This window comes from Equus przewalskii, chromosome 12, assembly GCF_037783145.1.
Source record: "Equus przewalskii isolate Varuska chromosome 12, EquPr2, whole genome shotgun sequence".
NCBI classification, from domain to species: Eukaryota; Metazoa; Chordata; class Mammalia; order Perissodactyla; family Equidae; genus Equus; species Equus przewalskii.
Genome location: NC_091842.1, coordinates 20629458 through 20644603, shown reverse-complemented (window position 1 = coordinate 20644603; position 15146 = coordinate 20629458). Strand labels below are relative to the sequence as shown.

At 48.8% G+C, this 15146-nt stretch overlaps 1 long non-coding RNA gene across 1 annotated transcript; it reads right to left on the bottom strand.

The window, feature by feature from the left end:
• Positions 1 to 642: 642 nt before the first annotated feature.
• Positions 643 to 14171, bottom strand: LOC139074889 (uncharacterized). The gene is made up of 2 exons (XR_011524792.1): positions 13719 to 14171; positions 643 to 5244 (listed from the first exon to the last, which is right to left on the bottom strand). It is a non-coding gene; the product is annotated as an uncharacterized lncRNA (long non-coding RNA).
• Positions 14172 to 15146: the final 975 nt, after the last annotated feature.

Below are 15146 nucleotides of genomic sequence, written 5' to 3'. Positions count from 1 at the left end.
TGACGTTTTGAATCATCCTGCTCTTTCATGCCAGCTCTCTCTCTCTGTCCTTCAACCATTTTGTTCTTCATAGAAGTCCTGCACTTTCCCTCTTAAATTATCCCCTAATAACATAAACGTGGATGAAATATTTCCCTCCATTTCTAGCCGATGATCTCTTATCTTATCTCTTCTTTTTCAATAGTGAGCATTTCTTTTTTTTTTTTTTTGTCCCGACATATTTAATAGAACCTCCAAAACACTGTTTCGTTTTGATTCTAAGGGAAATGGCTTTAGTATTTAGAATGATGTTTGCTATTAGGTTTGGGCAAAGAACTTTTATCATACTTAAGCAGTTTATTCCTTTTTTTTAGTATTTTTAGGAAAAGCTGTTAAATTTTTTCAGCTGACTTATCAACCTCAATTGATATGATCGCGTTTTCTCTCCCCTTTCGTGTGATGTGAAGAATTGTGTTGCTCAATTACTTGACACTGAACCTGTGTTGCATTCCTGAAAGAAGCGCTATTTGTTCAAAGTATGTTATTCTTCGGATATACAATTGTTTTTCATTTGGTAGCATTTTATTTAGAATGTTTGCATCCGCATCATAGAGAGATTGGTCTACGATTTACTGGCTTGCCTTGTGGTTTTAGTTCTTGTAATTTGTTTGTTGGTTCACTGTGTTCATCAGGTTTTTGTATTAAGGTCATGCTACCTTCATAAAATAAACTGGAGAGTTTCCATCTTTTTCTATGACCTAGAGTAGTTTAAGTAACATTGGAATTACCTTTATTTTCTATCAATTTAAACATCTGAAAATTAGCTAAATTCATCTTTGAAATCATCAGGGCCTGGTGTCTTTACAATCTTATACATACAAAAAAGGTATGCAAGATAAATGTAATTAGGAGACGCAGAAGCAAGACCCAGGAGCCAAGTGAAGGTGCAGTTATAACTTCCTTGTCTTGTCACCAAGTCTGAGCTTGGCTGAGAGGGCGACACCCACTGCCTTCTCCTGCCGGCCGTTCTGGAGCAGGCCAGACTGCCGAGCAGGTTACTTAGGAGGAGGTAAGACCGTGCAGTGCGATTTGTGGTTTTCTCTCCTTCTCTCTTCTTTCTTTGTAATAACAATGTGACCACATTTAAACTCCTGCCGTTTTACTGACTGGGTGAAGCTATGTAGGCAATAGACAGACAGACTCTGGATGGGGAAGGACAGACTAGGGTTTGAAACCCAGCTCTGCCTTAGGTGACTTGGCCACCTGTGCGGGGCTAGTTCCTCAACTGTAAAATAGATCTGAGCGAGGTTTAAATAAGATGAAGACGGCGCAGTCTGCAGATATTCTGCAAATGTGTCTCCTCCCCGTCCCCTCCCCACTTCACCCCTGACAGAAGAAGGCTGCACTATGTCGCGTGGCGAGGGGAGCCACTGCAGGTCTGTGAGGAGGGGAGTCACCAAGATCTAACGAAGCACGATAGGAAGGGCTTCGTGCCGGGAGGGCATTTAACTAGCCGGGACTACGAACCTCGGTCTTTCTGACCCCAGGCTTCTCAAGCACAGGGTCTGTACTACCCCCGCTAGAATATGGGAGACACTCCCAGCTCTGCAGAGCCCACGGTGCCACCAGCTTCTTGGGAGGGACATGTGTCACCTCTTGTGCCCCAGTGCCTTCCGTATCTGCCCCCGCATGAGTCACTCGCCAGAGCGGAGTGAAAGAACCCACCTTCTGGAGGAGTTCTTTGTGTGAGAGCATCTCAGGCTCTGTCTTAGTCACCACTTCTCTTGGTTCCCACCCTTCCCCCGACTGCCAGAGCCTCCGCATCCACAGCCAGAGCGGCCTGTGCCACCCCCAGTGGGCCCAGGCCCCGAGTGTAGCGGGGGCTTGGTAGTGGGGCTGGTGAGGCCAAGTCCTGAGATGTGGGCAGGGTGGCTGGGGGCACCAGGCTCTCCAACCACCATTGGCTCCCCTCAACCTAAATGAGAGCAACGAGCTTGCCAGGGAAATAGTCTCGGTACTAATAACGTCCGACACTTCTGGAGCACAGACTTCAGCCGGGCCCTGCTCTAAGTCCTTTGCACCTATTAAGATATTTAATGCTCATTAAAGCCCATTAATTATGCCTATGTTATAGATGAGGTAACTGAGGCTCAGAGAGGGGAAGTGACTTGCTCAAGGTCACAGAGCCAGTAAAGGACAGAGCAGGGAGTTCAACCCAGGCAGTCTGCGGCCTGAGTCCACGCACAGACTCACTACACAATGCAGCCTCCTTGCCCTGCTGGCCTCCCCATGCCTTCCCCTCCATGGTTGGTATTCCAGCACCGACACTGTCCCAAGGGCCGGGCAAGGCTGGGTCCCCGCCCTGGGCCTCCTCCTGCCCCTTGAGCCCAGCCCAGCCAGAGCCCCTGAGAACAGTGAGCAGGGGCCCCTGTCACACAGGAGAGCTCTTGACCAGGCACCATGGGCTCCCCCAGGCCCGTGAGCCTCCAGGACTTTGTAAGTGGTTTCCTTTGTTTGGAACACCCTCCCACTTCTCTCCACTGGACCAATCCCCTCTTCTGCCCAACTCAAGGGCAGCAGCACCTCGCCTGGAAAGTCGTCTAGGATGTGCCCCCATAGAAGCCTACACTTTGCCTAGTGAGTCCCAAATTTGCCATTTGCTTGGTGTGACCTTAGGCAAATTACTGAATCTCTCTAAGCCTCAAGTTTACTCATCTACAAAATGGGGCCAATCATATCTCAAGGGGTTGTTGCGAGGATGAAGATAAGCTGGGCACCATGCTTATAGCAGGGACTGGCCCACAGTAAATACTCACTAAATGGGCTCATTTTAGAGCACTGATTTGTGAACACTGGGTTGTAAGCATTTGTGTCTGTCTCTCCCACTGGACCAAGCAGTCTGCAAGACTGGAAACGGTGTCCTGTTTCCATGCTCGTCCCAGAGCCCAGCACAGGGCCTGCCCTGGTGGACGTCTCCACACACATCCTATTGATTGGATGACCCACCAAGGGTCCAGCTCCCTGCAGGTGAGCAGCGGCTGAGGGCTGGAGCCCAGTCTCACTGAGTGCAGCCTGGGCTCGGCCTGGACAGGGCTGCCCCTCCCTGGATGTGTGACCTTCGGCAAGTCACTTCCATTAACCTGTCTGCAACTCAGTACCCTCGATGGCTAAGTGGTTATAACAATAGCCCTTTCTCCAAGGGCACTTACGAGGATTAATTGAACTGATATTTATCAGGCACTTAAGACAGGGCTGGCCCACAGTCAATGCTGTAAGAGTGTGGTTGAAATGCAAATAAGCCGATGCAATCCCTTCAAGTGTCAGCCTTCCTGTCAACATTTGGCCAGTGCTCTCTTCCTGCTGTGGTCACCTCAGGGTCGTGAACAAGGTGCTTGTGCACGGAGCAAGTAGGACTGTCTACAGAACCCAGGAGGAGAAGAAACAGGATAAGTGTATTTTTTGACCAAACATAATTTTCTTAACTCTTTCTCCTCACCGCCTCTGACAATATAATTGAGACACGTTCAGGGAAATTCAGTCCAAACTGGAAATTTTTAGTCAGTTGAAGACTTGAGTCCCAGCCATTTTATGACGGTGGTCATGCTGTTCTTCCCCATCACTTGCCTCTGGGTGGGCCCACAGGGCCGGTGAGGGGTGGGTGGGAGCCCACTAAAGTGACTGGGCAACAGGGGAGAGGAGAACAGGTTTGGACGGAGCTGGGGCTGGCTGATGCTTCAGCCCGCCCCCCTCCCACCTGCCCCGGTGGCAAAGAGCAAGCAGGAGCGCTGCGGTTTCCCCGCAGCTTCAAGGCTTTCTTCTTCATGTCTGCTGTTGCTAAGGTTTCTCAAGTCTCCCGCTCGGTGCCTGGTTGGGCATCAGCCCTCAGCTACAAGGTCGCATCACCCCTGAGAAGAATGAGCCTCGCTGTTGGCAAGCACACCAGGCATTCCTCCTAGCTACCTTCTGTGTCCCCTTCGGAGCCTGCAGAAACTTCTGGAAGGCCTCTTCACTAATGCACAGGCCATGGGATACCCCCTCTCCCTTCCCCAGAAATGCCCTCCCATTCCCTCTCTGCTCTGTCCCTTTCATGCTCGTGGGTAGGTTTGTTGGATAAAATACAGGACATCGAGTTAAATTTGAAGTTCAGACAACCAACAAATAATGTTTTTGTATAAGTATGTCCCAAATATTGCATCCTGTGTTTTCGTTTGCCAGAACAACTCATGGGGTTGGATTTGTCTGTGAGGGCCTGGCCCAGCAAATCCAGCTTGGGAGAGGGTCGTTGGTCTCCTTTTCCCTCAAAGACCCCAAACTCCTTGGGACCCTTTTTCTGCTTTCCTTCTCTGCCCTCTGCCCTCCCCACCAACTCCATCCTTGCCCCTGGACTGGCCCCAAAGAGAGGTAGGGAGGAAAAACCCCACTCGCTCCTCAACGTCTCAAACTCTCCCTGGCGGGCCCATTCCAGCGCAAGCACATTTTCTCTCTTGCTGGCAGGAGAAACAGTCCTCCCACTTGGCCTGCCCTCCCTGGTCCCTCTGTCTCACACCTGGCGCAGTCCCTGAACCAGCAGTTTGGGCTCTCCCTCTCCCTGCCCAGCTGCTTTTGTGGCAGGTGGTAGAAAACAGAACACATTGTTTGATGTCTCAAATTACTAGGCCACCACAAGTCAACCCTCCACGCCACCCTGCTGTGCACACATCCTCTCCTTTGAGTCCTGCTACAACCTGCCCATTTGACAGATAAGAACACTGAGGCTCAGAGAGACCAGGGCCCTGTCCCAGGTCGCACCACTGGTGAGGAGTTGGCTGGAGGTCTCTTTCGAGGGCCTTGGGGCTGCCCAGAGCAGGCCCTGCCTCCTTGGAGACGGATTCCCTGCAGCGACTCAGCTGGCCCCATAGGGAGGGGCTGAGTGCTGAGGCTCCAGGTCCCTCAGTCTGTGAGGTCTTTTCACACAGCAGCTGGGGCTGCAGCCTCCACCCGGTGAAGCCTCGTCCCACCCCCCACAGCTGGGGCTGCATGTGACATTTCCTCTCTCAAGATCAGCCACAGGCCAGAGAGGGAAGAAGGGGAGGCCCCTCCCACCCATGGGAACTCGGAGAAGTCCACCTGCTTCAGTTGGCCAGGCCCATCCATGGCTCAGGAACGGGGGAGGCCCCTTTCGGAACTAGTTGCCGCTCACCAAAGGCCGGGGCGAGTCATCTCGTGGCTCCAAGTCGCAGTTTCCTCATCCAAAAATAAAGTCAGCAATACTTTCTATATCACAACCTTGAAGAAAGGATGAAAATGGCCTTAAATAATAAACATAAATGGTTAACACTGAGTGTGTACTGTATGCTGTCCTCGGCACAATACATTACATTGACCCTCCTCATGCAATGGCCTCTTCATAGGCCAGCCAGCCTATGAGGTAGGCACTATCATCATCCCCACTTTACAGATGGGGAAACTGAGGCAGAGACATGAACTCACTGCTCAAGGTCACAGGACTGCTGGAGTCAGTGTTCTAACAGAGGGCGCAAGGGTCCGCACTGTCAACTACTACAGCTCCTGTGTGACACACAGCACAGACACGCTCAGCACACCTCCAGACCAGGGGCACCCCCGAATGGCCACGGATAGACAGATAGCAAACGGACCAGAGCTTCCAGAAGAGGTGGAGGACTTCAGCGTGGGCCATGGCACCATTTCATATTAGTAAAAAAATACAGATTCTTCCACAAATGGCATTGGGACAAGGTTGAGCCATCTGAAAAAAATAATAAGGCTACTCCATACCTCACACAATCTGCCAGCATAAATTACATTAAGATTTTAAATGAAAACAATAAAACAGCAAGAAGGCTAAAATAAATGTCAGAATTTTTTTTAATCTCAGAGTGGGAAAGACCTATCTATGACACAAAACCCAGAAGTCATAAAAATAAAAGATCGATAAACTCAACTATGTAAAAATAAGAAACTTTTCATGGCAAAAGCTCATGATAAACAACAAAAAACATGGCAAACGACAAGCGTCACAGGTGGCCCACTTTGTGAAGATTCGTCAAGCTGTACGCTTATGATTCGACACTTTACTGTGTATCTTATACTTCAGAAAGTTTTTTTTAAAAGAGACAAGTGACAAACTGGGAAAATATATTTGCTCCTCGTATCGCAGATGAAGAGTTAATTTTCCTAATTAACTCTTAAAAGAGTTTCTAGAAATAAATAAGAAAAAGATTTTACTCAAAAAAAAATGGCAATAGACAGAAACAGGTCACAGAAAAGAAAATACAAATGACTATTAAACACATGAGAAGATGCTCATCTTTTCTCATAATAAGAAATGCAAATTAAAACTGCAGTTCAGTGACAAGTTTTGCCTGACAGTTTGGTCAAAGATTAAAGAGTTCAATAGCACTCTGAGTTGGCAAGGATGTGGGGAGACAGGCACCGTCAGATATTGCTTGTGGGGGTGTCAGCTGGCCCCTGCTCCGAAGGGGAATTTGGAATGTCTATCAAAATCACACACGCTTGTTCACTTTGACCAAATGACTCCAATCCACGGACTCGTCACACAGAGATGCCCCCGCAGGGGCTAAATGACTTACATATAAGATTGTTCGCGGCAACTTTTTTTTTTTGGTAAACTAAACTACTGGAAGCAATCCAAATGTCCATCGCTAGAGAACTAGTTAAGGTACATCTATATAAGGGCAAACTATGCAGCTGTGAAAAAGAATGAACGAGGTTTTGGGGTGCAATACAGAACAATCTCCAAGCTGCATCGTTACACGAAAAAAGCAAGATACAAACAGCATACAGAATTATATCTTTTATGTACAAAAGGTGGGGCGGAGAATATGGATATGCATGTGTTTGCTTATATACGCATAAAAACTCCCTGCTAACACCAGCTGTGCCTTGGGACAAAAACTTGGTGGTGGGGATGAGATGGCAGGGAGATTTCCCACTGTATACCCTTTGGTACCTTTGGGATTTTGAAGCACAGGAATGTAATGCCTATTTTTAAAAACATATTAAGTTTTAATTTTAAAACTCTGAAAAGAGGGGCCGGCCCAGTGGCGCAGCTGTTAAGTTCGCACATTGCGCTTTAGCAGCCTGGGGTTCGCCAGTTCGGATTCCGGGTGTGGACATGGCACCGCTCATCAAGTCATGCGGTGGCAGGCGTCCCACATATAAAAGAGAGGAAGATGGGCACCGATGTTAGCTCAGGGCTAATCTTCCTCAAAAGAAAAATAAATACAAAAATAAATACAATAAAAAACTTTGAAAATAAAATAAAATGGGGCAGGCTCTGTGCAGCTTTAGCCAGTTGTTGCCACATGGGAATGCAGACCGAGCATTGCCAGATCGTTCCTGTGTTCAAGAGAAGCTGGAACTGGAATTTCTATCTGGAAATAACCTGTGTTCTTAGGTCGGCAACCTTGGGGAGCCTGCAGCTGCCCTCTCATTACTGGCTTCTTTCTGAATTAAGAACTCTGTATTTGGGGCAGGCCCCGTGGCTGAGTGGTTGAGTTCGCGCTCTGCTTCAGCAGCCCAGGGTTTCACCGGTTCAAATCCTGGGTGCGGACACAGCACCGTTCATCAGGCCATGCTGAGGCAGTGTCCCACATGCCACCACTAGAATGACCAGAAACTAAAAATATACAACTATGTACTGGGGGGCTTTGGGAGAAAAAGGAAAAATAAAAAAAGTCTTTAAAAAAAAAAAAGAACTCTGTATTTGAGGTCACAACGTGTTCAGGTAAAAGAATGCATGTCCTAGCCCCCTCCTGCAGTCAAGAGTGGCCTGTGAAATACAGGCTGTGGTCTCCCTGAGTGGAGATGCATAAAATCTCTCTAGTGGGGGCTTTAAGCTGGTGGAAGAAGGGTTCATTTTGCCCCCTCCCTATCCCTCACTGCCCCACCAAGTCCCTTCTTCCTCTTCTTCCTGCCAGAACACAGACGTGAGCACCAGCAGCCGTCTTGTGATCAAGAGCTGAGGATGGCGAAGCAGAAATATCAAAGGCAGCTGGGTCCTTGGTGGTGCTGTGAAGCTGGCACACCTCCCTGGACTGGGCACTAGGGTTGAAGGCACACCATTCATATGGTGGACATTGCAGATTTATATGTGTATTGTGACCAGTTTCTGGAATATAGAAGTGGAATGTCTTATTTGAACAAAATGAACATATTACAACAATTTTCCTGAAGGTGGAAAAAAAGCCTCTGTCAACGGGGCATCCTTTTCTAATTTGCACCAAGACCCAGCTGCCTTCCTCTAGTCCTTTTTTTTTTTTTTTAACACCCAAAAGAATTTAATTCTGATACAGCTACTAATTTTTTTAAAATTAAATAGAAAAAACGCCATCCTAAAATTCCTATGGAATCTCAAGGGACCCCCCAATAGCCAAAACTGCCTTGAAAAAGAAGAAAGTTAGAAGATTCACATTTCCTGAGTTCAAAACTTATTACAATGCTACAGCAGTGAAAACAGCGTGGTACTGGTATAAAGACAGACACACAGACCAATGAAATAGAATAGAGAGCCCCAAAATGAGCCTTCACACATATGGTCAAATGATCTTTGACAAGGGTGCCAAGACCACTCAATGGGGAAAGGACAATCTTTTCAACAAATGGGGCTGGGAAAATCAGATGTCCACGTGCCAAAGAATGAAGTTGGACCCTCACCTAACACTGTATACGAAACAACTCAAAATGGATTAAAGACCTAAATTTAGGACATAAAACTGTAAAACTCCAGAAAAAAAAACAGGGGAAAAGCTTCATGATGTTGGGTTTGATAATGATTTCTTAAATATGACACCAAAGGCCCAGCAACAAGAGCAAAAATAGATAAATGAAGCTACTAAAACTTCAAAGTTTCTGTGCATCCGAGGACACAACAGAATGAAAAGGCAATCTGGAGAACGGGAAGGGACATTTGCAAATCATGTGTCTGATAAGGGGTTAATATCCAGAACATGTAAACAACTTCTATAACTCAACACAATGGCAACGAAAACAAGTAACCAGAGTTAAAAATGGGCCAAGGATTTGAAAATACATTTCTCCAAAGACAATATACAAATGGCCAACATGAATGTGAAAAGATGCTCAGTACAACTAACCATTAGGAAAATGCAAATCAAAACCACAATGAGATACTACCTGACACCCATTAAGATGGCTACTGTCAAATAACAGAACGTAACAAGAGCTGATGAGGATGTGGAGAAATTAGAACCCTTGTACACTGTTGGTGGGAATATAAAATGGTGCAGCCACTATGGAAAACAGTATGGTGGTTCTTCAAAGTTTAAAACAGAATTACCATAGGATCCAGCAATTCCACCTTGGGTATATACCCAAAAGAACTGAAAGCAGAATCTCAAAGATATATTTGCACATGCATGTTAATAGCAGCATTATTCACAATAGCCAAGAGGTGGAAGCAACCCAAGTGCCCATCGACAGATGAATGGATAAAGGAAATGTATATATACAAGGGAATATTATTCAGCCTTTAAAAGGAAGGAAATTCTGACACACGCTACAACATGGATGAACTTTGAGGACATTATGCTAAGTGAAATAAGCCAGTCATAAAAAGACAAATGTTGTATGATTCCACTTTTATGAGGTACCTAAGGTAGTCAAACACACAGAAACAGAAAGTAGAACGGTCGTTGCAAGAGGCTGGGGGGAGAGTGGAATGGGGAGTTGTTGTTTAATGGGTATAGAGTTTTAGTTTTGCAAGATGAAAACACTCTGGAGATGTGTTGCACAACAATGTGAATATACCCAACACGATTCAACTTACACTTAGAAATGATTAAGATGGTGAATTTTCTGATGTGTTTTTTCTTTACCGCAATACAAAAAAAAAAAACCCACGGCAGTGGGCCACGAGTTTGCAGTCTCTCTTTGAGACAGTGCTTCCCCACGGGTGGGCATATACCAAGTGTTAGGACTGCAAGGAGCGTGAGGAACTTGTCATGTAGGGACTCACATGCTTGGCTTAAGCTTTCTTTTAGTTCATTCATTCAACAGTCCTTACCAAGCACTGACTGTGCCAAGCTCTATTCTAGGCCTCGGAGTGCCAGGGATGGACAGGGAGCTCACAAGCTAGAGGGGGACAGACAGTGAACACCAAAAGATCAGCATTAGGATGCCAATTCAATGGGGTAACAGGATACAGGGGCACCGGCAGGGAGAGCAGACTACAGGGAGCAGACAGGGAGGGCTCCGAGGAGGGGAGATTTCGTCTGAGATCCAAACGACAGAAGAAGCCATGCGAGGACATGGAGAAGAGCTCCAGGCAGAGGGACAGCAAGTGTGAAGACCCAGAGGCAGAAATGAGCCTGGCCTGTCTCGGGTGGAGACAAACAGAAAGGCCAGCGTGACTGACTCGGGCAGCAAGTGGCAGAGGAATGGCTGAAACACTGCCAGCAGCCCCGTGTACAGATGAAAAGCAGTCTTTTATCAGTATAAACTTGTTTTGTGATTCAAATGCATCATTATCTTTTATGACAAAAAATAAAGTCTAACAAACTGTTTTGTCCTAGAGAAAGGCTGGGTCGACAGAAGCCCCTCAAGTCTCATTTTTGCCTCAACACATTCAATGTCTGCTGAACCCCTGAATTAGCTCCTTAGAGTGATTTAAAAGCTACTGATCTGCTCGGGCCTCATCACCCCACAGCATATGGGTGTACTGAGGCCCAGAGTGGGGCCGGGGTGCCAAGCAAGGCCAGGGCCGAGCAGGAGTGAGGCCTGGGGGTAAGGGGCGCCTGGCTCCCAGGTCGGGGGGCAGAGGGAGGCCTGCGAGAAGGAAGGCTCCACAGCCCATGTCCCTTCCTTATGTGGGAGAAGCCACAATTGTGGGGCATGGATGGCCCCAGCCTCCACTTTGCTTATGGGAAGAACCCCACCACCACCACCAGGCAGCCTGGGCATGGGCATAGGGCCCGGGTTAGGCCAAGGGCATGGTGCAGATGACCAAAGAGGGAGGGATAGTTGGGGGTCAAGCTAGTGGCCTGCTGGCAGGGCTGGGGGTGTTTGGGCACAGTGGCAGCAGCAGCCATCTTCTCAGCAGGACAACCCCCTCACTTCCTGCTGGTTTTCCAAGCCTGCTTCAGCCCTCTCCCATGATCCTCTGGGCCTGGCTCGCCCTCCAGTGAATCTCTTTGAATCAAACAGCCCCACTTAGTTTGTGTCACTTGCTGCCGGGAACTCTGAAGGCTCCAGAGGGTCTCCCAGGCTTCAGAGCCTCCACAGTCACTCCTGCAGCCCCTATGATGGCAGCCAGGGTCCCAGCTCTGCCACAGACTGGCCATGTGGTCTTGGGCAGGCAATTGTGGGCTCTGCCACGCTGGGATGGGTTTATGGCAGAGACAGAAAAGGGCTCTCAGTCCCTCTGGGTTTCCTAAAATTTAGCTCTGAATCCACATGCAGGACTTTTACCATATCCATAACTGCCTGTATCCAATCTTCTTACTATTTTTCTTTAAAAGTACTTCCTTTTTAAGCTTAAATTCCTTTAATAGGCAATTACATGTCACACTCCTAAACGGAAAGCCAGTGTTGCTTGCCCTAAATAAAAGGAAATCTTAAAAAACTAATTCAACCAAATCAAAACAAATTATTAAATTCTTCTCAGGGCACTGAGCTTGAGGCCCTCCCTCTGTAAAAAGGGAGGTTAGCAAGGGACTAAGGGCATGAAACAGCAGCACCCAAAAGAGCTTTTCTCCATCACCATCATCAGCATTGAGAAGAAAATGACTTTCTCTCCCAGGGTTTAAGATGAGTTAATGCTGCCTCTGTTTAAAATGGGCACGCGTATGCGCACCCAGACTTTGGCAACGACCAATCTAATTCAGAGTCCTGTCACTTCGAGTCCTGTTCCTAGCTGTGTGACCTTGAGTAAGTCACTCAACTTCTCTGTACCTCCATTTCCCCATCAATAAAATAGAGCTAATAACCATACCCATTTCATAGGGGCGTTGTGAGGATTAAAGCAATGAATGGGACAGGACAGGACCTGTCACAGAGTAAGCACTGCCAAGTGTCTGTTAAATGAATAAACCCACCATAGTACAGAGGGGACCACTGAGGTGTGGGGAGGGGAAAGGATGGGCTCAAGAGCACCCAGGAGTCCCCTCTTCTCAGCCCTTCACCAGCCTCCCCCTCAGACACCTTGGCACGTGCCCTCCCTGCTGTCCCTCATTCGCCAGGTCTTTCTGAGCCCCTGCCCTGGCCAGGCCACTTGGCTTAGTTCTTGCACCAACCCTGTGAGGGAGGCGGGTTCATCAGGCGCAGTCCACAGAGGGTGGGCTGAGGCCCGAGGGGGTGACACGATTCCCCTGTCTGTCTCTGTGTGTACTGGGGCTGGGAGGAAGACGCAGTGGATTCTGGGCTCCCCCCACCCCCATCCAGCCCCAGCCCTCCCCACGCATTATCTCTAGGTCGCAGCAGCTGAGCCTCCCAGTATCTCTCTGATCCCCCAAATTTCCGGTTCCCCAAAGACAACTCAGGATGTGGGGAGGGAGGGGCAGGGAGAGGAGGAGGGAGACAGAATGACAGAGAGATCACAGAGAGAGACAGAGAGCCACAGAGAGCCACGAGAGACATTATCCAAGACAGAGACATGTACAAAGAGACAAAGAGAGACGGGGAAGAGAGACAGATGAGAGACAGCACTTCCAAGACAGAGAGGGAAAAATAGATTGGGGCGGACGAGACAGAAACAGCCAGAGACAGAGTCAGAAAGGGAGGGGTGCCCCAGAGACACACAGAGACAAAGGGAGACAGGAGGGAGAGGAAACTGAGAGAGAGGCAGAACTGAAAGCAGCAAGTGGGGCAGGGAGGGAGGGAGGGAGCCAGAGTCAGGGTTTGGCAGGACCTGGAAACAGAAAGAAAATTGGGGAGACAGAGAGCCAGGTAGGAGAGGGTGAGAAATGCTCAGAGACTCCCCAATGCACAAGGAGGCAGACAACGACAGGGACCCTGAGCGTGCAGGAGGAGAGGCCTGCGGGAGGATAACAGGAGCCCCACATCCCCCTCTTTCTCAGAACTCAGGTGCCCTCCCAGGCCCCACGGAGCCACAGATGAGCTAAGCATCCACCCCTTGGGCTCAAGCAGCCCTTGTGACCTCAGGAAGAGAGAAGGCTCAGGCCCAGCCCTGGAGCCGCGCTCAGCCCCAGAGCCGGCAGGCCCAGTTTCAAGTCTGGGAGGGGAGTGTGCTCTGAGTGGCCTCAGCTGCCCGTGCCGCCCAGGGCCAGAGGTGGACAGAGAGGCCTGAGGAGGGACTTGGTGGGCAAGGAAGGAGGCATGGGGAGGAGGAGTTGCCTTGGACTGCTCAGGGAGAGAAAGCCAGCACCCTGCTTGGTCTGGCCACTTGCCCTCTCTGAGCCTCAGTTTCCTCATTTGTAAAAGGGTGATAATGACAAGTTACTCACAGTTACAGTAAGAACCAAATATGTGTGAAGCATGTGGCACCACACAAGGCATATGTAGGTGCCTGAAGGTGGGCCTTGTTGAAGGTTGATACTCCACAGCATCCTGTCTAGATGAGTCAGGGCCCTTTCATTTGCAAAGGACAGAAACCCAGCTGGAGCTGAGCCAAGTGAAGGAAGGGTGTTATTAACTCCTGTAACTGAACAGATCATGGATGGATCCAGTTTCAGGAACAAATGGATCCAGGACCTCAACCCACGTTTTCAGGAACCTTTCTCCCTCACCTCAGCATTGCTCACCTCCGTGCTGCCTTCTCTCTCATGGGTGCCCTCCACGTGGTGGCCCCTAGAAGCTCCAGGCCCACGTCCTCCCTGCTGAGTGATCCTGGAAGAGAGAGAGAGCCTTATTCCCAAGAGTTCTAGCAAAAGTTCCTGTGCAAAGCAGAATTTACTCTCTGTGGAATTTCTCTTTTGGTTTGCCTCTTTGTTTTCTCCTTTGGCATCAGTTTTTAATCAGTAGATAGCCTCTGTCCCCCACCCCAAAGTAGGCTGCACTTCCATAAGTAACGTTGGAATTTTCTGGGTGACCTTAAGCAGATTACTTAACCTCTCTGAGCCTGTTTCCTTTTCTACAAAAGGGGCTCTTTCTACCTTATATACAGGGGTGTTATGAGACTCAATGAAATAACCAGTGTGGAATAAGCGGATCTGAACAGCCATCCTCCCTTCTACCAGCAAAGCCCCTAGTTTTCTTTGCGTGCCTTCCCCATTCCCACTTCCTCAGAGTTGGGGAGCATATGACACAGCCCTCAGTCAGCACATGGCATTCTCCCGGCCAGTGGTCGGTTCAGAGAGTCATGTGTCCTAAGCTAGGGCTTAGAGTAAGTTTAGGGCTTTTGCTGGAGACGTTGGGATGTTTTGGCCGCCTCCCACCCATTCCTGGGGATGGGAACCTGGGGATGGGAACCCGGGGATGGGAACCTGGGAGGACATGGTCCCTGGAGCTGCTAGGACCATCACGTGAAAAAACAGGGAGAGACTGTGAAAACGGAGTGAACAGAGAAAGGAGAGCTGAAGAGAAACGAAAAGTTGGTGATAGTATCTAGGCCTCTGGCTCCAGTCAAGCCTGAACATTTCCAACCTTCTCAGCAACAAGGGGTCCTACTCTTTCACGTTTAGGGACGTCTTTTGGGGCTAGTGATCCCAGAATGAGAAAGTTTTAAAACTTCGGTCCCACTTGCTCACAGGTCCCCAGAGCCCGGACATGTAGAGGCAGAGTTGGGACTAAAACGTAAGTCTCCTCACTCACCCACCAGTGCTCTTGCCACCAGATGCCGCCTTCATTTTGGATCGAGAGCCCCTCAGCTCTCAGACCAATAACACCAAACAAATAAAGCAACTGTAAGGAAAACCCAGAGAGTGTTCCCTGAGGGGCTTGAGGAGGAAGATGGGACAATAGGAAGGCACTGGGGGCAGACCTGTGTGCACAGGACAGATGGGTCACCTGGCATAGGATGTTCGTCCAGGTGTCTCTGAGGGGCAGGTAGAAGAGACGGAGAGGGAGGAAAAAAGTGAGTCTGGAAGTTTCTCATATTGGTTACAAGGGGCTCATCCCCCGCCAGGCTGACCTGATTGTGGTTGGGATTTGGTGAAAATGATAGCAGCCATGGTTATCCATTAAGAATCTTTTTGCTGCAAGTGTCAGAAAGCCTGGCTGAAATTGACCTA